We start from the raw sequence: 23,339 nt of genomic DNA on the forward strand, positions 1-23,339 counted from the left end.
GGTTAAATCTTCTTTATTTTTTTTTTGGGGGGGCGGTGAGGGTGGGTAGGAGGATTACAGGGGAGCTTAACCACTGAGCCACATCTCCAGCCGTTTTGTAAAAAATATATTTTGAGACAGGGTCCCACTTAGTTGCTTATGGCCTTGCTAAATTGCTGAGGCTGGCTTTGAACTTGTGATCATCCTCTTGCCTCAGCCTCCTGAATTGCTGCAATTACAGGCATGGGCCACCATACCTGGCTTAAGCCTCCTTTAAATGTTGTTAAAAATCAGTGAAATCATTTGGTTCTGAGCTTTTCTTCATTGGGAGGCTCCTGATTTCTGATTCAATCTCCTTAAGTCACGGGTCTATTCAGATTTTTTCTTCATGATTCAGACTTGGTGGTTATGTTTCTAGAACTTATCCATTTTATCTTCTTTATCAAATGTTTTGGATATGTGGTATCTATTGTCTGTGCTATAAAAGATACTTGAGCCTAGGTCTTTTGTAAAGTTTTGTACTGGGTATTTAACCCAGGGGTGACACTGAGTCACATCCCCAGCACTTTTTTAATGTTTTATTTTGAGACAGGGTTCCACTAAATTGCTTAAGGATCTTGCTAAATTGCTGAGGCTGGCCTCAAATTAGTGATCCTCTTGCCTCAGCCTCCTAAGTCATGGAGATTACAGGCATAAGCCAAACCAGCCCACCTAAAGGAAAGTTTACACAGTTCTAGAAGCTGGAACATACAAAAACACAGAGCCAATATCTGCTAGGTTTCAGATGAGGCCCTCTTGGTGAAAGGGCAAGGGCGCATGTGCAGAGGAGAGAAAATGGAGCAGAAGTCCTATGAGAGAGGCATGAGAGCTCTGTCCCTAAGACCCAAACACCTCCTACTAGGCCCCATCTGTCAACACTGCCATGCTGAGGAATAAGGGTCTTTAGTGGACACCCTCAAATCATACTAGTTGGTATACAAATGCTCATAGTGTTCTCTTATAAACATTTTTTTATTTTTGGGGGGTCCTAGGGATTGAACCCAGGGGTGCTTAATCACTGAGCCACATCCCCAGCACTTTTTTATATTTTATTTGGAGAAAGGGTCTTACTGGGTTGCTTAGGGCTTCATTAAATTGTAGAGGCTTGGTTGAACTCACGATCCTCCTGCCTCAGCCTCCCGAGCCACTGGGATTACAGATGTGCGCCAATGCGCCCAGCTTATAAACATTTTTATGTATTAAAAAATATTATAGATCCAAGATGGTGGGCTAAGGGAGGCTGCATTCTGTGTCATTCTGAGACCTGGGATTCAAGTAGTGGGAATACTGTTACTCTGTGATTAGATGACCCCTGACAGCTGCTCCCAGGGGTCCCCAGGCCTCAGCATCAGCACAGGACTATCAGTCACTTGTCCACGCAGGTCCTCCAGGTGCCCAAGTAGGACCACTGGCATTAGCAACCATGCAGGATACACAGCTGCAACCTGGGCAAAGGAACTCCGGCTGCCACTCCCGTATGGACCACCATCTACCAGCATGGGGCTCCTCTAGTTGCTCCCTCTGGGGGCACTGCAAACACTGCCACAGTCCCCTATACATGGTAGCCTGCACCTGGGGGCACTGCACTGAGTCCGGTGACAGCCACCAGCCACAATACTGCATGCCACAGAGCTGTATCTCTGAACACGTTGCTCAACAACACGGCCTGGCCCTATCCTACGTGACACCCCAACGCTGAAAGCAGTCACCTCCATCTTGGGACACCTTCATCACCATCTTTAGTTGGGGCAACTCCCTTCTCTCCCTGGCAGCCGGTAACTCTGCACAGTGCCTCCGGCTACGTGTCCAGTCATTAGCTCACAAAACCAGGTCACAAAACTGGGTCCTAAACTGCCCAATATAAAATAACTTTCCGTGAGAGATGCACATCCCCCAGAATGCAGCCCACAAGACCTCTGGAGAGAAAGGTTCTTGATTGGGAAATAGAAAGGGAGGGGTGAGTGAAGTATAGTTTAGAGACTAAATTAGAGACCAGGAATTTCAAGGTCTATAAGAAGATAAGACCAGGCGCCGATATCACGCCGATATCACACGAGTGGGCCTCAAAGTAGATCCTTGTAAAGTACATTGCCCTTTGGCGATGGGCAAGTACTATACCCCACCTCCAGGAGCCATACCCCCAAGACCAACCCTTCCATCCTAATAACCTTCAGCATCCTGAGAGTGGAGATACCAGAAAACAGACAACCTCATCTATTGGATGAGAAGGGAACCTGGAAAGATACTCATCGCCAACAAAAACAATCCTTGTATCTTCCTTGAGATTTTTCTTTTCCCCTCTCACTCTCTTCTCCCACCCTCACATCAACATTTGTGAAATCAAGTACTTTTCATGAATTAGGCTACTGAGGACGGAGATGTTGGAATAGTATATTACAGTGGTGTTGTATATTTTTTTAATCTCCTATTTTTACATTCTTTACTTTTCTTAATATTTATGTTTGTTTGTTTGTTTTTAACTCTGCGTCTTCACACTTACTTATCTCCCCAAAATTACTTTCTCTTCTCCTGCTACTAACCAACTTCTTTAGATTCTCTTCATGCTTTCTAAGATCTAATAACTATATCCTCAACTCCTACCCCTTCAAAATCTCATCCTACAACTCACCCCCCATTCTTTGTCCACCATCAGAAACTGTAGACTCTTTTGGAACGCTACTGTTTATATTGTAGGTAATAATTGAACTTACCATTTCTGTATTTATTTATTTATTTTTAAATTTTTTTAGTTGTAGTTGGACACAATATCTTAATTTTATTTATTTTTATGTAGTGCTGAGGATCGAACCCAGTGCCTCGCACATGCTCAGCGAGCACTCTACCACTGAGCCACAACCCCAGCCCCCCATTTCTGCATATTGTGACAAAACTATAAACATCTAAATAGCAGCTGTTTGGTTTAAGGTTGTATACTGTTTGAATTAGAATCTGTTCACATTGTTCTCTTCCTTAAAGGAGAGGCATTGGAAATCTGCAGGGACATTGTAAGCCTATAGGGTAAAAACTGTAAAGCTTCAGATCTGCAGTGATAGTAGGGAAGATACACAAAAAACATAAGAAGGGAAGAAAGTGCCCCCAACAAACTAAGATATTACATTACTAGAATCCATGGCCAGCACAATAGAAGAAATGACAGAGAAGGAGTTCAGGATGTACATAATTAAAATGTTCTGTGAATTAAAGGATGATATAAGAGAGAAAATACAAGTAGCAAGAGATCATTTTGATAAAGTGTTACATAAGCAAATACAGGAAGCAAAAGATTACTTCAATAAAGAAATAGAGGTTCTGAAAAAAAAACAAACAAACAGAAATCCTTGAAATGAAAGAGACAATAAACAAAATTAAAAGCTCAATAGAAAGCATCACAAACAGATGATATCATTTGGAAGACAGGACATCAGACAATGAAGACAAAATATATATTCTTGAAAATAACATTGACCACACAGTGAAGTTGGTATGAAACTATGAGCAGAACATTCAAGAATTATGGGATAACAGGGCTGGGGTTGTGGCTCAGCGGTAGAGCACTCACCTGGCATGCGCGAGGCCCTGGGTTCGATCCTCAACACCACATAAACATAAATAAATAAACAAAATAAAGGTAGTGTGTCTAACAACAACAACAAAAAAAAACACTAATTATGGGTTAACAAAAAGATCAATTAAGAATTACTGGAATAGAGGAAGGCACAGAGTTCCAAACCAAAGGAATGAACAATCTATTCAATTAAATAATATCAGAAAATTTTCCAAACATAAAGAATAAATTGGAAAATCAAATACAAGAGGCTTACAGGACACCAAATGTACAAAATCACAACGATGCACACCAAGGCACACTATAATGAAAATGTCTAACATACAAAATAAGGAGAGAATTTTAAAAACCACAAGATAAAGGAATCAGATTAACATATAGGGGGAAACCAATTAGAATATCTGCAGATTTTTCAACCCAGACCCTGAAAGCTAGAAGATCCTAGAACAATATATATCAAGCTCTGAAAGAAAATGGATGCCAACCGAGAATCTTATATCCAGGATAATTAACCTTTAGATTTGATGACAAAAATGAAAACCTTCCATAGTAAACAAAAGTTAGAAGAATTTACAACTAGAAAGCCTGCACTACAGAACACCCTCGGCAAAATATTCCATGAGGAGGAAATGAAAAACAACAATGAAAATCAGCAAAGGGAGGTATTACACTAAAGGAAAAACTAATCAAAGGAGAAAGTAAGTCAAATTAAATATGAAATATAAACAAAAAATGACAATACAAACCACGTCTCAATAATAACTCTGAATGTTTAATGGCCTAAACTCACCAATCAAATTAAATTTAATTTAATTAAGCAAATTTAAAAAAAAAAAAGACCCAACAATATGCTGTCTTCAAGATACTCATCTCATAGGAAAAGACACCCACAGACTGAAGGTGAAAGGATGGGAAAAAACATACCACTCACATGGACTGCAGAAATAAGCAGGGGTTTAAATCCTCTTATCAAATAAAGATCAAGCCAAAGTTAATCAAAAGGGATAAAGAAGGGAACCACACATCAACAATTATAAATACATATGCCCCAAACAATGGAACATCCAAATTCATCAAACTCTTCTCAAGTTCAAGAGTCAAATAGACCACAACATAAAAATTCTGGGTAACTTTAACACACCTCTTTCACACTGAATAGATCTTCCATATAAAAGCTAAACAAAGAAACTACAGAACTCAATAATACAATAGAAAACTTAGACTTAACAGACATATATAGAATATTTCATCCATCAATGAGTGAATACACTTTCTTCTAAGTAGCAACAAATACTCTTTCTTCTAAGGTCAACAAATAAATGACCTAACATTACATCTTAAAGCCCTAGAAAAAGAAGAAACAAATCAACACCAAAAGCAGTAAATAATTAAAGCAGAAGACAGGAAATAATTAAAATCAGAGCTGAAGTCAATTAAACTGAAACAAATGAAAAAATTGACAAAACAAAAAGTTCGTTCTTTGAAAAAAATTGATAAACCCTTAGCCATGCTATTGGAAAAAAGGAGAAAACTCAAATTACTAACATCTGTGATGAAAAAGGAAATATCATGATGGACACTACAGAAATACAGAAGATAATTAGAAATTATTTTGAAAATTTGTACACCAATAAAATAGAAAATATCAAAAGCATTGACAAATTTCTAGAGTCAGATGATTTGCCCAAACTGAATCAGGATGATATACACAATTTAAACAATCAATTTCAAGCAATGAAATAGAAGATACCATCAGAAGCCTACCAACCAAGGACCAGGTGGACACACAGCTGAGTTCTACAAGACCTTCAAAGAACTAATACCAATACTCCTCAAATTATTTCATAAAATAGAAAAAGAGGGAACACTTCCAAACTCATTCTATGAGGCCAATATCATCCTGATTCCAAAACCAGACAAAAATACCTCAAAGAAAGAAAACTTCAGACCAATACCTCTAATGAAAATAGATGCAAAAATTCTCAATAAAATCTGGCAAAGGGCTGGGATGTGGCTCAAGCGGTAGCGCACTCGCCTGGCATGCGTGCGGCCCGGGTTCGATCCTCAGCACCACATACAAACAATGATGTTTTGTCCACCAAAAACTAAAAAATAAATATTAAAATTCTCTCCCTCTCCCTCTCTCTTTAAAAAAAAAAAAATTCTGGCAAATCAAATACAAAAACATATCAAAAAGATAATGCACCATGATCAAGTGGGGTTCATCCCAGGGATGCAAGGTTGGTTCAACATAAGGAAATCAAGAAATGTAATTCATCACACCAATAGACTTAAAGAATCATATGACCATTTCAATAGATGCAGAAAAAGCATTTGACAAAACATAGCACCCCTTCATGTCCAAAACACTAGAAAAACTAGGGATAACAGAAACATATCTCAACATTATAAAAGTTATCTATGGTAAGCCCAGGCCAACATCATTCTAAATGGAGAAAAATTGAAAGCATTCCCTCTAAAAACAGAGATGCCCTCTTTCACCATTACTATTTAACACAGTTCTTGAAACTCTAGCCAAAGCAATTAGATGAAAGAAATTAAAGACATATGAATAGGAAAAGAAGAACTCAAATTATCACTATTTGCTGACGATATAATTCTATACCTAGAAGATCCAAAAAAATTACACAAGAAAACTTCTAGAACTAATAAATGAATTTGGCAAAGTAGCAAAATATAAAATCAACACCTATAAATCAAAGGCATTTCTGTACATCAGTAACAAATCCTCTGAAAGAGAAAAGAGGAAAATTTCACCATTAACAATAGCCACCCCCACCCCCTGCAAAAAAAATATTTGGGAATTAACTTAAAGAAAGAGGTAAAAGATCTCTACAATGAAAATTCAGAACATTAAAGAAAGAAATTAAAGAAGATCTTAGAAGAAAAAACTATCACATATTTACTCATTTGCACAATCCTGAATTACAGGAAGTATTTCAGAATTGCTAAACTCTTATCACTATATAAACCAAAAAACCTACTAAGAATAGTTCAATTTCAATTGAATTTCATACACACACACACTTTCAGTTGTAGTTGGACACAATACCTTTATTTTATTTATGCTAGGTGAGCGCTCTAAACTGAGCCACAACCCTAGCCCAGATTTCTTCTTTACATTGTGGTTATATAATCAAATTATTATACTCAAAAGTTACTTGATTAGTCCTTTCAACCCATTTTCAGTGTGATTATGTTAATTACTTGAAATTGATTTATTAGTTTGTGTTTATACCCTTCTTGTGGATTTCTGTGTGTGTGGTACTGGGTTAACTTAATGTTTTGATACATAAAGCACTGATAAACTCTCAAAATTCAAAACTACATAAACAGATTTTTTTTCCAGAGAAGCAGCCTCCCCATTCCTTTCCTTGTCTACCTCCTTAGGGCTATCAATTTCATTAATTTCTGGTTTAGTCTTTAGAGACAGCGTCTAACTGAGTTGCTTAGTGCCTCCTAAATTGCTGAGGCTGGCTTTGAATTCGTAATCCACATGCCTTTGCCTCCCTGGTATTACAGATATGGGCCACCAAGCCCGGACTTAATTTTATTTTAAGACAGGGTCTTGCTAAGTTGCTGAGACTAACCTCAAACTTGTGATCTCTCCTGCCTTAGTCTCTAATAAAATACAAAATAGGGCTAGCAATGTGGCTCAGGGGTCAAGTGCCCCTGAGTTCAATCCCTGGTACTCTAAAAAAATAAAAAAGGCTGGGTATGTGACTAAGTGGTAGAGCACCACTGAGTTCAATACCCAGTAGTGCAAAAAAGTTAATTAATTAAAAAAAAAAAAAAAATATATATATATATATATATATATATATATGGAAAATTCCTGCAAGTGGAATTGCTAGGCCAAAGTGTATATGCATATGTAACTTGTAAGATATTACCAAATTACACTCTTATTACTACACAAACAAACAAAAAACTACAAAGAATAGCTCAAATTTAATTGTATTTCTTTGCTAAAACCAAAAAAGGTGGGCTGGGGATGTGGCTCAAGCGGTAGCGCGCTTGCCTGGCATGCGTGTGGCCCAGGTTCAATCCTCAGCACCACATACAAAACAAAGATGTTGTGTCTGCCGAAAACTAAAAAATAAATATTAAAATTCTCTCTCTCTCTTTAAAAAAAAAAAAAAATTTAAAACCAAAAAAGGTTTTATCAGTTTACATTTCCCATAGTCTCACACTGCTTCTTAAATTTTCTAATTACTACAAATCTGATAGGTAAGAAATGGAAATATTTTCATGAAAAGGGTTTTTGTAATTTATTTCAACATCTAAAAGTCTAATCTCTGTAATATTTTTCTCAGTGTTTTCCCTAGCTGCTGCATGTTTTCTTCTTCCTATATGAACTTTGGAATCAACTTACCTAGTACCGATATTTTATATTGATTTAAAAAAAATTTTTTTGTACTTGTAGATGGACACAATACCTTTATTTTATTTATCTTTACGTGGTGCTGAGGATCAAACTCAGGGCTCACATTTGGTAGGCAAGCACTCTACCACTAAGCTACAACCCTAGCCCTATACTGGTATTTTTACTGAGATTCTAGAAATGTTACTTTTATGATGTTGTGTTGACCTATCTTGGAAGTGTGGATGTCTTTTTATTTAATTAAGGCAATTTTTGTGTTACTTAGAAGTATTTTAAACATTTCTTCATTTAGGTTCTACATGATTTTAAATTCCTAAATATTTTATTTCTTTTAATTGTCACTGTAATGGGATTTCCCCCTTCATTATATATTGTTTATCTGTATATATTAAGACTACTGCCTTCTGAATGTTAATTGCCTATTGTTAGCTTATGACATTCTTTCTTTTTTTTTCCTTTAATTTTTATTGTTGGTTGTTCAAAACATTACATAGTTCTTGACATATCATATTTCACACTTTGATTCAAGTGGGTTATGAACTCCCCTTTTTACCCCGTATACAGATTGCAGCATCACATCGGTTACACATCCACTGTTTTACATATTGCTATACTAGTGTCTGTTGTATTCTGCTGCCTTTCCTATCCTCTACTATCCCCCATCCCCTCCCCTCCCATCTTCTCTCTCTACCCCATCTACTGTAATTCATTTCTCCCCCTTGTTTTTTTTTTTTATGACATTCTTTCTTGCATTGCTTTTCTTATTGATCATGTGTAGTATTCCAGATATATTACTATATCATCTGCAAACAGGGACAATATTACTTTTTATTCTCTAAATCTTATGCCTCTGATTGATTTCTCTTATCTAATTACATTGGCTAAGACTCCAGTGCAATGTCAAATGATTGGAATTGATATCTTTTCCTTTTCCTTGATCTTAATAAAAATGCCTCCAGTAATTATATACCATGTCTTGTGAGACTTGTCAACATGGCAAATAGTATCAATGATTCTAATAATGAACCATCTTTTCATTCCTGGTATAAATCTTACTTGGTCATGAGCTAATATTTTTATAATGTTATACAGGATTTTATCTGGCAATATTTTAGAACTTTTTCATAGATATTTATAAGTATGATGTATCTTTAGTTTTCTTTTTGTGTATGTGCTATCTTTATCTAATTTGTATATAATTTTATACTTGGTTCACAAAAACTGATGGAAGAATAATTATGCTAAAAAGAAATGTGATTTATGTGTAAAAGAAATCAAATTTTAAAAAATCTTCTATGATTTCATTTATCAAAAACTATAGTGACAGAAACCAGATTAATGACCAGGGGAAGAGGAGAATTACAAAGAGATATGAGGAATCTTATGGGAGTGATGAATGTGTTCATTAACTTGATTGTAGTGGTGATGATAATGCATGTGTGTAAAATGGATCAAAATGTATGCATTAAAAATGTATATACTTTACTATATACATTTATATCAAGTTAGCTGCTTTAAAAAATAAACAAATCAGGCACAGTGATGCCTGCCTGTAACCCTAGCTACTAAGGAGGCTGAGGCAGAAGAATCACAAGTTTGAGACCAGTCTCTGCCACTGAGGCCCTCTCTCAAAACAAAAATAAAACTTAAAAAAGCTGGGGGGTGGGGCATGTTATATAGTTCAGTAGTAAAGTGATCCTGGGTTTGATCCCCAGTATAAAAAATTAATTTTCAAATTAATGAGCAGAAACTAATGAAGTTAGAAAATGAAAAAATACACCTAATGAAAATAGAAAAAAAAAGGAACTTATAGAAAGAAAAGTAAAATGTAATAAACATATAACAGAGGAGATTAATAAACCAAGTTTGTTCTGTGAAGACTTATCAAAACCAACAGAAAAGACACTAGTATGGTTTGGATAAGTATCCCCTAATTGTCCCTGTGGTTTAGCCTTACTCCCCAGTTTGATTCTATTGGGAGGTGTTACAGCATTTAAGAGGTGGGACCTAGTGGAAGGTCTTAAGGTCACAGGGGACATGGCCTTAAAGGGGACCATGGGAACCTAATTGCTTTCATGTTTTTGTTTCCTGGCTATGAGCGAGCACTTTTGTTTTGCCACATTCCCACCATGATGTACCACCACAGGCCCAAAGAAACAGGACCAATCAATCATAGATGGACCCTCTAAGATTAACAGCCACCATAAACCTATTTTCTTCATAAGTTAATTATCTCAATTACTTTGTTATAGTGGCAGAAAGCTAACAAGGACATACACAAATAATTTAAGGATTGAAAAGAATCTTTGCATACAGCATAGATATGAACACATAATAATTGGTTGTTATGAACAACTGTGGCAATAAATTTTAAAATTTATATGAAATGGGTAAATTTTTAAAAGATTAATTTGTAAAAACAAACAAAAAGAAACAGAAACTTAAGAAGTCATATCTACAGTAAAAAAAAAAATTCTACCCATAAGGATAACATCAAGACCATATATATTATTTTTTATGAACATTTATGGCAATAAAAGATTCCAATTTTACATAAACTACTCCAAAGTTTAGAAGAAGGAACTTCCCACCTCAATCTACAAAGCTAGCACGATCTTGAAACTGAATCCTTCAAGGGCAGTTCAACTGTGAAAAATTCCAGGCTAATTCTTATTCACAAAAATAGATGCAAAAATTTCAAACACTAAATTAGCAAACCAAATCCAGCATACATAAAATAAGCCATGACCAAGTTCTGTTATCTCAGTAATGCAAGGTTGGTTCAGCATTAGAAAAAAATCAACTAATAAACTCATCATAATATAAAATGAAAGCAGAAAGTCATATAAATATCACTTCCAAGATCTACAAAATAAACAGAATAATTAAACATCCATTCACAATGAAATCCATTCATGACGAAAATACTTATTGAACAAGAAATAGAAGGGAACTCCCCTAACCTGACAGAGGGATATATATTTTAAAATATAATAATCTGCAGTAAGGTGAACTTTGGAAAGCTTTTCCTTTTAGATCAAGAATAATACAAGGGCTGGGGATGTGGCTCAAGGGGTGGCGCGCTTGCCTGGCATGAGTGTGGCCCAGGTTCGATCCTCAGCACCATGTACAAACAAAGATGTTGTGTCCGCCGAAAAAACTGAAAAATAAATATTAAAAAATTCTCTCTCTCTCTCTCTTTAAAAAAAAAAAAAAAAAGGAATAATACAAGAGCCCCACACTGAAGTCTCTTTGAGGCTGGTTGGGCCTGACACTAGGCATGCAGTGTACTGTCTGTCCACTTCTAGGGCAAACCCAGGTAATGTGGAGAATCTGTGGTCCTGAATTTGGGGAATCCCCAATTGACAAAGAACATTACCACAAGCCTGTGACTGAGCTCACTGAGCAAGAGAAATATGACCAGGAGCTCAAGAAAACTCAGCTCTGCCCCAATGACAAAAACAAACTGTGTTTGAAGATGTAGTGATCAGTAGATTCACCAACATGATGATAAAAAGAGGAAACAAAGTACTGGCCAGATCCCTCATGAACCAGACTCTGGAATCTGTAAAAAGCAAGCAGTTTGAGAAGTACAATGCCACTTCTGGAGAGGAACAAGCAAACATCAAACACGACCCCTAAACCATCTTCCATCAAGCACTAAAAAACAATGAGTCTGTGACTGGGCTGGTACCATCCTTAAGGGTTGCCATTCTACCAGGTCCCCTTGCCCCTAGCCAACCAGTGTTGTTGCTTCCTAGCCATGTAATGGATGATCACTGAATGATGGAGAGAATAAGCGCTGATGCTGAAGAAGCCGTCACACAGGCTTCTGCAGGCCTTTCACAACAAGGGCCCTGTGATCACGAAGCACAACTCGTACAAGAGGGCCAAGGCCAACTGAGCCCTGGCTCACTACCATTGTTGGTAGAGGGAGAGGAAAGGTTCCCAGAGGAGCCCAAGGCCCTCTGCCACACACACACAAACAAAAAACCTCATAAACCACTGCACTGTTGAAAATTACCTGGGGATTAAAAAGTAGTTCATTTTTTAGAAGAATAGAGCTGCATGTTTATTGCCTATAAAACCTTCTTTGGGTCTAGAACTGGCTCTCCCTGTGCTATCTCTTTGTAAAGAGGTATGATTTCTTCCAAGAAACTCAGGGCCCAGTCTTCTCCCATCTCAGAGTGGGCCTTTGGATGCTATGAAAAAGAAGCAATTTTAGTATTAGAGAAGATTTATTAGAAAATCTTCACCCTGAACTTGTATAACATATTACACAATAACTACCATTCATTAAAACTGACTAGAGGAAAGTTAAAAAAAAAATTCAATACAAGAATCAAGAATGCCCATTATCACCACTTTTATGCACTGGGAATCCAAGCCAGAGCAGTAAATAAGAAAAACAAATAAAAGGTACAATAACTTTTGGGCATGGTGACACATAGCTATAATCCCAGCCACTTGGGAGGCTGAGACAGGAGGATCACAAGTTTGAGACCAGCCTTGGCAATTTAGTGAGACCTTGTCTCAAAATAAAAAATGAAAAGGGCTGGGGAAGTAGCTCAGTGGTAAACTGCCCCTGTGTCAATCCCCAGTGCCAAAAATGGGGGAGGGGGAGTACAATAATTGAAAAGAAGCAAAACCATTAGGAATCACAAATGATATGACTGTACATAGAGAGATCTAGAAGAATCTTCAGTTTAATTATTAAAATTCTTTTGTGTTTGTGTGTGTGTACCAGGGATTGAATCCAGGGGTACTTAACCTCTGAGCCACATCCCCAGCCCTTTTTATATTTTATTTGGAGACAGGGTCTCACTAAGTAACTTAGGGACTCACTCAATTGTTAAGCCTGGTTTTGAACTCTCAATCCTCTTGCCTCAGCCTCCTGAGCCACCAGGATTACAGGCATGAGCCATTGTGCCTGGCTAATTATTAAAATTCTTAAGTGAGTGTAAATGGCTGAATAATGCCCTGGAGCCTATGATCCAAAGTCTACATAATAACACTTCAAAGCTGTGAATAAGTTTGGTTATGTGATAAAAGCGAATTATTATCACAGATGGAATTAAGGCTGCTAAACAGCTGATCTTAAAATAGGAAGACTAAATAACACATTTTTTTCATTTTTTAAATTATACTTTTTTATCACTTCATTTATACTCATGGTAATTAATTTTCCTCTTCCAAATTTTGGTTAGCATTTTCTTGAACTCATCGGTTTCATCATTAGAGTTTTGAAAAATTCTTACCCAGTCCAAAGTTATTGGAAATCTGTATTTGTCACAATACTTTTCAGTTTCTGTGAACCTCCTTTATGGCACTGCACTTTTAGATATAGCTTTTGATGCCAGGCACAACGGTACACACCTATAATCCCAACAGTTCAGGAGGCTGAGGCAGGAGGATCTCGAGTTCAAAGCCAGCCTCAGCAAAAGCGAGGCACTTAGCAACTCAGTGTGAGACCTGTCTCTAAATAAAATATAAAATAGGGCTGGGGATGTAGCTCAGTGGTCAAGTGCCCCTGAGATCCCTGATACCCACCCCCCTCAAAAAAAAGATAGTTATTTACAAAACCTTCCAGAAAGGCATCAGAATAAAGCAATTTAGCTGTGGCAAGACTAAAACAGCCATGATTAAAGATCCAATGACCATTCACAAAGGATAAAGAAATCGTTATTTCTGCAGCATACAATAATTTAACATTACAATTATGACACAACATACAGTAAGATAGCCAGGGGTGGTAACATATCTGTAATCCCAGCTACACAGGTATATGAGACAAAAGGATCATCCCAAGTTCCAGGTCAGCCTGGGCAATTTAGGAGGACCCTGTCCCAAAATAAAATAAAAAGGGCTAAGAATGTAGCTCAGAGATAGCATGCCTTCTGGGTTCAATCCCCAGTATTGAAAAAAAAAAAAAAAAAAACATGTATCAAGAAAAATGAAAATTTTAGGACTCTCATACAATTTTGAAATACATATTAACAATGCATTCATATGGGACTGGGGTTGTAGCTCAATGATAGAGCACTTGCCTAGCACATGTGGGGCACTGGGTTCGATTCTCACCACATAATGGTTAAAAATAATAATAATAATACATTCATACATGCCAGGTGTAGAGGCACATGACTATAATCCCAGCAACTCAGGGGGCTAAAGTAGAGGGATCCCAAGTTCAAGGCCAGTCTCAGCAACTTAGAGAGACCTATCTCAAAATAAAAAATCAAAAGGGGTGGTACACATCTATAATTCCAGCAACTCAGGAAGCTGAGGCAGGAGGATCACAAGTTTGGCTAGCTTCAGCAACTTATCAAGAACCTAGATCAGAGGCTAGGGATGTAGCTCTAGCGGTAGCGTGCTCGCCTGGCATGCCTGTGGCGCTGGGTTCATCCTAAGCACCACATACAAATAAAATAAAGATGTTGTGTCTGCAGAAAACTAAACAATAAATATTTTAAAAATTCATATTCTCTCTCTCTCTCTCTCTTAAAAAAAACAAAAATAACCTAGATCAAAATAAAAAATAAAAAAGACTAGGGATATGGTTTGGTGGTTAAGTGCCTCTGGGTTCAATCCCCAATACCAAAGAAACCCAATGTACTCATACGAATGTAAGTGTAATACATGCCTTTGACGAATGTAAGTGTAATACATGCCTTTGGTACTTCCAGGGCCCCTATGGAAATCCCAAAGTTAGCTCTCGACTGAAAAGACTTAATTTTAGAATTTGATTTTGGGGGCTGGGGATGTGGCTCAAGCGGTAGGTAGCACGCTCGCCTGGCATGTGCGGGGCACTGGGTTCCATCCTCAGCACCACATAAAAAAAATAAAATAAAAAATAAAGATGTTGTGTCTATTGAAAACTAAAAAATAAATATTAAAAAATTCTCTCTCTCTCTTTAAAAAAAAAAAAATTTGATTTTGGGAAGTTTGTCAAGCATAGCAAAGGTATTTAAATATTTATTTAAGTAGGATCAAAATGAAATAAAACCAAGGCAAGAAAGAAAAACAGGAAAACTATACTGAATTATGCAGTTGGTCCCCATATAATCATAAGTACCCTTTTAAGTGGGAAAGAGAATCATGTGACAGAATCAGAGATGGCAACTTGAGAAGGATTCAGCCCAGTGTTGACTGGCTCTAATAACAGGGGGAACAAGACAAGCTAAGGGATGTGATTAGCCTCCAGAAACTGAAAAGGGAAAGAAAGTGCATTCTCCCCTAGAGCCCTCAAAAAGGAACACAGCCTGCCAACACCTCAATTTTAGCCAGTAAGATACAGTCAGTTTCTAAACTACAGAACAGTAAGATAAATCTGTGTCTTTTTAAGCCACTAACTTTGTGGTAATTTGATACAGCAGCTATTTATGAAAACTGCTAGATATAAGATCAATATACAAACATTAATTCTATTTTTATATATCAGCAATAAACAGCTAGAAAACTTCAGAAACCTTATTTATAATAAAATCAAAATTTAAATACTCCCCAAAATATACAAAAATTATGGCCATTATATCTATTCAGAAAACAGTATATCATTATTTTTATTAAGAAACAAATAAACAAATGAACTATATTCGTGATTAGAAAACAATACTGTGAAGATGTTAATTCTAACCAGGGAGGGTGGCATATGCCTGTAATTCTAGTGACTTGGGAGATTAAAGTAAAAGGTTAGCAATTTTTGCCAGGCATGGCAGCCCTTGCCTGTAATCTTCGCAGCTCAGAGGCTGAGGCAGGAGGATCATGAGTTCAAAGACAACCTCAGCAAAAGTAAGAAAGGTACTAAGAAACTCAGTGACACTGTGTCTTAAAATAAAATACAAAATAGGACTGGGGATGCGGGTCAGTGGTCGAGTACCCCTGAGTTCAATCCCTGGTACCCCTCCCCACAAAAAAAAAAAAAAAAAAGGATAGCAATTTTGAAGCTAGCCTGGGCAACTTACCAAGACCTTGTCTCAAAATAAAAACCGAAAAAGCGGTGGGGATGTGGTGCAATGGTAGAGCACCCCTGGATTCAATTCCCAATACCAGGGTAAAAAAAAAAAAAAAGATGCAGTTCTCCCAAGTTGATGTATGACTTGATGCAATTCCAATCAAAATGCTAACGTTTTTTCCAACATGAACTTAATTGCTAAGTTCAGATTTATATGGAGATGCAAAATTTCAAAAACAACCAAAAAGCAAGATTATATAAAGTCTAATGAAAAAATCATTTTAAAAACATTGAGGTATGCCAGGGTCGTGGCTCAGTGGTAGAGGGCTTGCCTAGCATGAATGAGGCACTGGGTTCGATCCTTAGCACCACATAAATATAAAAAATAAAAATACTGTGTCCACCTAAAACTAAAAAAAAAAAAACATTGAGGTATTGCTGGGCGTGGAACTCAGGAGGCTGAGGCAGGAGGATTGCAAGTTCAAAGCCAGCCTCAGCAATTTAGTGTTTCTCTAAGGAACTTTGTGAAACTCTGCAATCCTCCTGCCTCAGTTTCTAAGCAGCTGGGACTACAAACATGCATCATCATACTCTTGTTGTCAACAGTTTACATTTAAAACACACTTCCTCTAGGGAGGGGCGCGCAGGGAGGTGCTAGAGATTGATTTAATCACTAATGGCCAATTACATAGTCAATTATGCCTAGGCAACAAAGCCTACATAATAACCCAAAAGGATGAGACTCAGAGAGCTTCTGGGTTGGTGAAGATGTACAACTGGAGAGGGCATAAAAGCTTAATGTCCCTTTCCCACATTCCTTACCTCTTCCATCTGGCTGTCTGAGTTGTATTCTTTTCTAATAAGCTGTAATCTAGTAAGCAAACTGTTCTCCCTGGAGTTCTGTGACCTGTTTTAGCAAATTATGGAAACCCAAATGGGGTTCTGATTTATAGTCAATCTGGACAGAAGTTGTGGATAATGTGGGGATCCACCACTCATGATTGAAGTCTGAAGCAGAAGCAAAGAGTGCAGGAGGTACAGTCTGGTGGGAATGAGCTCTTAACATGGGGGCAGGGGGTGTCTACAGTGACAGAACTGAGTCAAATGGTAGATGGTCAGTGGTTACCGGATGGAGACATGAAGAATTACTGTTGTGGGGGAAAAGTTCATTGCTATTCATAACATAATCATTATGTCAGAAATGAACTTTTATGTGGTTATAGAAGAGAGAGGATATGGGATTTCTCTCTCACCCAGAACTAATATCCCCAGCCCTTTCTAAAAACTTTACTTTGAACCAGTATGTCTATCAAGGCTGGCCTTGAACGAATGACACTTGTGCCTCAGCCTCTGAAATCACTGGGATTACAGGTATGCCCAGACCCCAGGATATGGGATTTCCCTTGCAGTAGTATACACATACAATAGAATTTTTTTTTCAATAAATAATGTGACTTCTTTTTTAAAATTATTATTTTACTTATTTATATGTCGGTCTGAGAATTGAACCCAGTGCTTCACACATGCTAGTCAAGTGCCCTACCACACTGAGCTATAACCCAAGCCCTGGAGTGTTTTTTGTTTGTAGTACTGGAAATTGAACCGAGGGCCTCTCGTACACTAGGCAAACACTACACCACTTAGCTACAGCACCAGCTCTTTTAAATTTTGAGACAGGATCTCATAAGTTGCCCAGGCTGGCCTTGAACTTGTGATCCTCTTGCCTCAGCCTCCCAAAGTAGCTGGGAGGACAAGTGTGTACCACTATACCTGGCTACAATGGACTATTACACAGCCTTATAAAAAGATGGAAATCCTGCAATATGAAACAACACAGATGAACCTTGAGGTCATATTGCTATTTGAAATAAGCTAATCACAGGTCAAATCCTACATGATTCTGTTTGTATAAGGTATCTAAAATAGTCAAAATCAGAGAGGTGAAGAATGGTGGTTGCCAGGTGTGCTATAGGAGGATGAGGGAATAAGAAGTTGCTAATCACAGAGTATAAAGTTTTAGTAAAAGAAGATGAGTACTGGGCTGGGGATGTGGCTCAAGCAGTAGCGTGCTCGCCTGGCATGCATGCGGCCCAGGTTCGATCCTCACCACCACATACAAACAAAGATGTTGTGTCCACCGAAAACTAAAAAATAAATATTAAAAAAAAAAAGATGAGTATTTCTACAATGAATAGTACAACATTGTGCCTGTATTGTATTGTTCATTTTTAAAACAGCTAATTATTCATGGTAGATTTGATGTTACCACAATAAAATTAAAACAAGTAGACTTCAAAAAAACTTGCCAGTAGTTGGATTATTTTAGATACCTCATATAAGTAGAATCATGTAGTATTTGTCCTGTGACTGGTATATTTCAAATAATAATAAGACTTGAAGGTTCATCTGTGATCTTTCATATTGCAGGATTTCCATCTTTTTTAAGGCTTAGTAATATTCCATTGTAGCCAGGTATAGCAGTACACACAAGTACTCCCAGCTATTCAGGAGGCTGATGTAGGAATGGAAATGTAATGAAATATTTAACAGCAATAAAAATAAATTAAGACATATTAAAATCATAGAAAATATTTAAAATGAAAAAACTTTTATCTATTCTAGGAATACATACTTCTGAGGTATTGATCATGTTCTATTTCTTTCTTTCTTAAATATTTTTTTAGTTGTAGATGGACACAATACCTTTTATTTTTACATGGTGCTGAGGATGGAACCCAGTGCCTTCCACGTGTGAGGCGAGCACTCACTGAGCTACAACCCAGCCCATGTTTTATTTCTTGATCTCACTGATGGTTACATGTAATTATAATTTTAAAATTAGCATTTATATTTACTATTTGTACAACATATTTTTTTTTAGAGAAGCGTTTCTGAAAAACCTGCTAAACAAATTCTAAAAGAGTTATGATTTCTAGGGGCTGGGGATGTGGCTCAAGCGGTGGCGCACTCACCTGGCATGTGTGCGGCCTGGGTTTGATCCTCAGCACCACATACCAACAAAGATGTTGTGTCCGCAGAAAGCTAAAAAATAAATATTGAAAAATTCTCTCTCTCAAAAAAAAAAAAAGAGTTATGATTTCTAACTGTATCATGTTGCTCATAATAAAATTTTTAAAGGGGCTGGGGATGTGGCTCAAGCGATAGCACGCTCGCCTGGCATGTGTGCGGCCCAGGTTTGATCCTCAGTACCACATACAAACAAAGATGTTGTGTCCACCGATAACTAAAAAATATTAAAAAAAATTCTCTCTCTCTCTCTTTAAAAAAAAAAAAGAGAATTCACTTAAAAAAATAAAATAAAATTTTTAAAAAGAGAAATTACATACAAATAACAAAGGATTAATATTAAAAAATATGTGGGCTAGGGATGTGGCTCAGTGGTAGAGCAACTTGCTTCGCATATGTGAATCCTTCCTTGAGTTCAATCCTCATCACAAAAAATAAAAATAAAAAAATGTTAAGATCATCCAAGTATCTATGAACAAATGATCAAAATAAATAAGTAAATAAACGCATAGTTCACCAGAATTATATAGACACTAAATAAACTGATGGAAAATGTCTGACTTTTTTTAATAGCATGAGGCACCATTTCACACCAAGAAGAATTTTGTGATAATTTACAAGATAAGTGACAACCAGAAAGACTGAATAGTTACATAGAATAATTTAATACTAAAAAAAGGAAAATAACAAATTATGAGTACACTATGAATATAGCTACCTAAGAAAATATGTACAGCTTATTTTATAGCTAAAATGTAGAAAGGATTCATGAAAAATGAAAACAGGTAATGTGAGTGAACGATTGGATTATGCCAGAAATGTTTTTCTGAAATGATACTGAGAATGTTTCAGTAACATAGAATTTTTAAACAAAGTAAACTCAAATATTTCCTTGCCATTCTAGAGAACAACATAAATACGTCATTCAACTTCACTTTTATTTTTCATTCAGCTAATATTTACCCAGTAACTTCTTGGTTCCAGGCAGCCCAGTAGGCATTGAAGTAGAGAAGAGCAAGACATAATTAATGCTTTTAAACTAGTGGAAATAGACATGCCAACAAGTAATTACAATGTAATGGGATAAGTCTCACAATAAAGTCTTTAAAAGCATTACGGTTTCTCAGAGGAAGGAAAAACAGAAAAATCATAGGGAAGCTTTTCAAAGAACACTGAATAGGATCTTAAAACAAAAGTGGAACCTTCCAGACAAGACTGAGTTTGTAAAGAGTAGTCTATGCACTATGTGCACTTAAAACGGAGATGGCAGAGTATGTGGTTAGAGAAACAGACTGCTCAAAGGCCTAATCTATGCTAAGGAGTTGAGATTTTATCCTACAGGTTATTGAGATCCCCCCAGAGGCTTTGAACACTAAGTTCCCAAAATTATTTTTCAATTACCTTGGACCTTTTTATTCTATCCCTTCTTCCCTTGAAAAAAATAAATATACAGGGGCTGGGGTTGTAGCTCAGTGGTAGAGCCTTTACCTCATATGTGTGAGGCATTGGGTTCAATCCTCAGCACCACATAAAAATAAATAAATAAAATAAAGGTACTGTGTCCATCTGCAACTAAAAAAAAAAAACCTTAAAAAAGATACATATACAAAAGTATGAAAAACAGAGTGATATTCATGTATCTTCCAACCAAACTTAAATTCAGGGCTGGGGTTGTGACTCAGTGGTAGAGTGCTTGCCTAGCAGGCGTGAGGCACTGGGTCTGATCCGCAGCACAAGTGAAGGTATTGTGTCCACCTACAGTTAAAATAAATAAATAAATAAATATATAAAAATTAAATTCTGTCCTATTCCTTTTTTTAAGTTGTAGATGGACACAATACCCTTATTTATTTATTTATTTATATGTGGAGCTGAGGATTGAACTTCATACTTTACACATGCTTGGCAAGTGCTCTTACCACTGAGCCACAACCCCAGCCCCACTATTCCTCTTTTATTTTTTTTTTATTTTTTATTTTTTTATAATATTTATTATTTTTTAGCATTTGGCAGACACAACATCTTTGTTTGTATGTGGTGCTGAGGATCGAACCCGGGCCCCACGCATGCCAGGCGAGCGCGCTACCACTTGAGCCACATCCCCAGCCCCACTATTCCTCTTTTAAAGGCAAAAAACATTTCAGATTTTATGAAATCCCACTCCTTCCCATCCTTAACTCCCATAGTTAATACTGATTATTCTTAAGTAGAAGTACATATTTCCCCTGCATATTGTTCTTTTACTACACATTTAATATGATGGTCTTTGTCTAATTTTCAACTCTTAATCAGTAAAATGAAGGCAATAATTACCTTTCTGGGTTACTGGTAGGATTACAAATTATATGGATAAGGTGCCTGTTTTGGTGATTGGCCTTGAAAGTGACTTAGAGCATGGTGGTACATACTGGTAATCCCAGCTATTCAGGAGGCTGAAGCAGAGGATATCAAGTTCCAGGTCAGGCTCTGCAACTTTTCAAGACCCTCTCAAAATAAAATAAAAAGGGCTGGGGTGTGGCTCAGTGGCAGAGGGTTCAATTCTCAGTACCACCATCACCCCTCAAAAAGACTTAAGACCTAGAAATCTCGTTTCCTCCAAGTAAACTATAAGCAACTTTCTGACAGTATACCAGCCCATCTAACAAAATGCTGATTCAACTGAATCTATTCTCCAAAGTTCTACCTGCATCCTTTGTTTCCTGATCTCTCACCCAGTCTCTCATTCCTGCCCCTTAGACTGTGGTACATGAGTGCCTATTTATCTAAATTGGTGGCATCAGGCGCTTCCAGGTGCCTACTTCATCTCATACCAACATTTAACCTTCTGATTTAAAGGCGGAGGGGTGTGGAAGAAAGCCTGATGATGTGAGTTTGATGCTTTGGGGTCAGGCAGCTTTTAGTTCAGATCTCTATCATTTATGAGATCATCTCTTTGTGGCTCAAATTCTTCATGCCTAAAATGCAGACAAATTTCCCTACTTCTGGGTAATAACAGAACCCTTACCGTGTTCCAGGAACTCTTCGAAGCATTTACTGCATATATTAAATCATTTAATCCTAATAAAACTTCAGGAAGATCATTTTTTTCCCTTGTGACTGACGGAAACTAAGTAACATGTGAATAGAGCTAGTGCGTCAAGAGCCAGGATTCAAACCCTGGCAATCTGATGCAGTCTGTTCTTAACCACAACGCTTTGCGAGAGTGCAGTAAAGCTACAATTGCACGATAATGGGGGCGAGGCACATGGCACACAATAGACACTCAAACAGAGCAAGGCATTTGAATTTCCCCTCGGGAGGGAAATGGGGGCAGTGCCAGACTCGGGGTCAAGATCACGCCGCGGTTACTCTACGCAATTACTGTGTTAGCCACGGGAGTACGTGGTCAACAGGATGCGTGGTAGGCCCGGCTCTGCCACCGACGCCGGGAGGGACCCGGCAAGGTTGGCCTCTTCCCCGGGCCTCTGTTTCGGTAGGCCTCGGGGAGCCTAAGAGAACCGGTAAACAACAGGGGAAGCAGCGAGGCCTCCAGCTCTGAGCCGGGCTGCCGGGAAAGGAACTAGGCCCATGAGAGCCCACACGTAATTTCACAAGCGGCTCAAGGCACTCACCCCTCACGCACGATACTGCTGGGCCGAACCAGAATCCAAACTCCGCGCGCCGCCACCACGGCCTCCGCGCCGGGCGCCAGCCCACTGCGCGCCACAAGTCGGAGGGTCCTGATTGGCTACGTCCTGAGGCAGTTGACCAATAACATTGCCACTGGCAGTTATTCCCGCCCCCTAGGGGGGGGGATGACTGTAGGAAACCCAATCAGAGTCCAAAAAGGAAGGTCAAGTGACAGTAAATCCCGGGCCTCTAGGGCTGGTTGTGGAGTCAATGTTTTTTTGTGTATTGCTTAGTATTGGTGAAGGGTTTATGTGGAACAAGCATCTGGGATCCGGACTGTGACAGGATTGAAAATCTCAGCGTTGGCTGGGTGTAATGGCGCCCGCCTGAAATCCCAGGACTCTGTAGGCTGCTGCAAAAACGATCACAAGTTTGAGGCCAGCCTCAGCAACTTAGTGAGGACCTTAACAACTAGCGAGATCCTGTCTCAAAATAAAAATATTGCATGATCTTATATGAGAAATATAAAAACTAAAAAAAAGCTCAAATATACAGATATAGAGAAAACACTGGTGGAGTGCAGAGAGGTAGTTCAGAGGATTCAAAGTAGCAGATACACAGAATGAACACATCTAGAGGTCTCATGTACAACATGAGCACTATAAGTAATAAATATATTCCATATATTGCATTCATGCTTAGTAGTTTTTTAGCCTCTCATCGCAGAAAGAAAAAAAAGGGTTAACTGAGATGATGGATAT

General features: G+C 37.7%; 1 protein-coding gene and 1 pseudogene across 1 annotated transcript in view; one reads left to right on the forward strand and one right to left on the reverse strand.

Moving 5' to 3' along the window:
- The window catches only part of Blm (BLM RecQ like helicase), a 104,028-nt gene extending 81,376 nt beyond the window's left edge, over positions 1 to 22,652 (reverse strand). Inside the window, exon 1 of the mRNA XM_046437940.2 lies at positions 22,581 to 22,652. The gene's annotated coding sequence lies outside the window, so the exon portion shown is untranslated. The remainder of the gene's footprint in view (positions 1 to 22,580) is intronic.
- LOC124089421 (small ribosomal subunit protein uS7m-like) lies at positions 1,442 to 11,919 on the forward strand (annotated as a pseudogene).
- Positions 22,653 to 23,339: the final 687 nt, after the last annotated feature.

This window comes from Marmota monax, unplaced genomic scaffold, assembly GCF_021218885.2.
Source record: "Marmota monax isolate L192 unplaced genomic scaffold, Marmota_monax_Labrador192_F-V1.1 WCK01_AAM20220418_F8-fsc00005, whole genome shotgun sequence".
NCBI lineage: Eukaryota > Metazoa > Chordata > Mammalia > Rodentia > Sciuridae > Marmota > Marmota monax.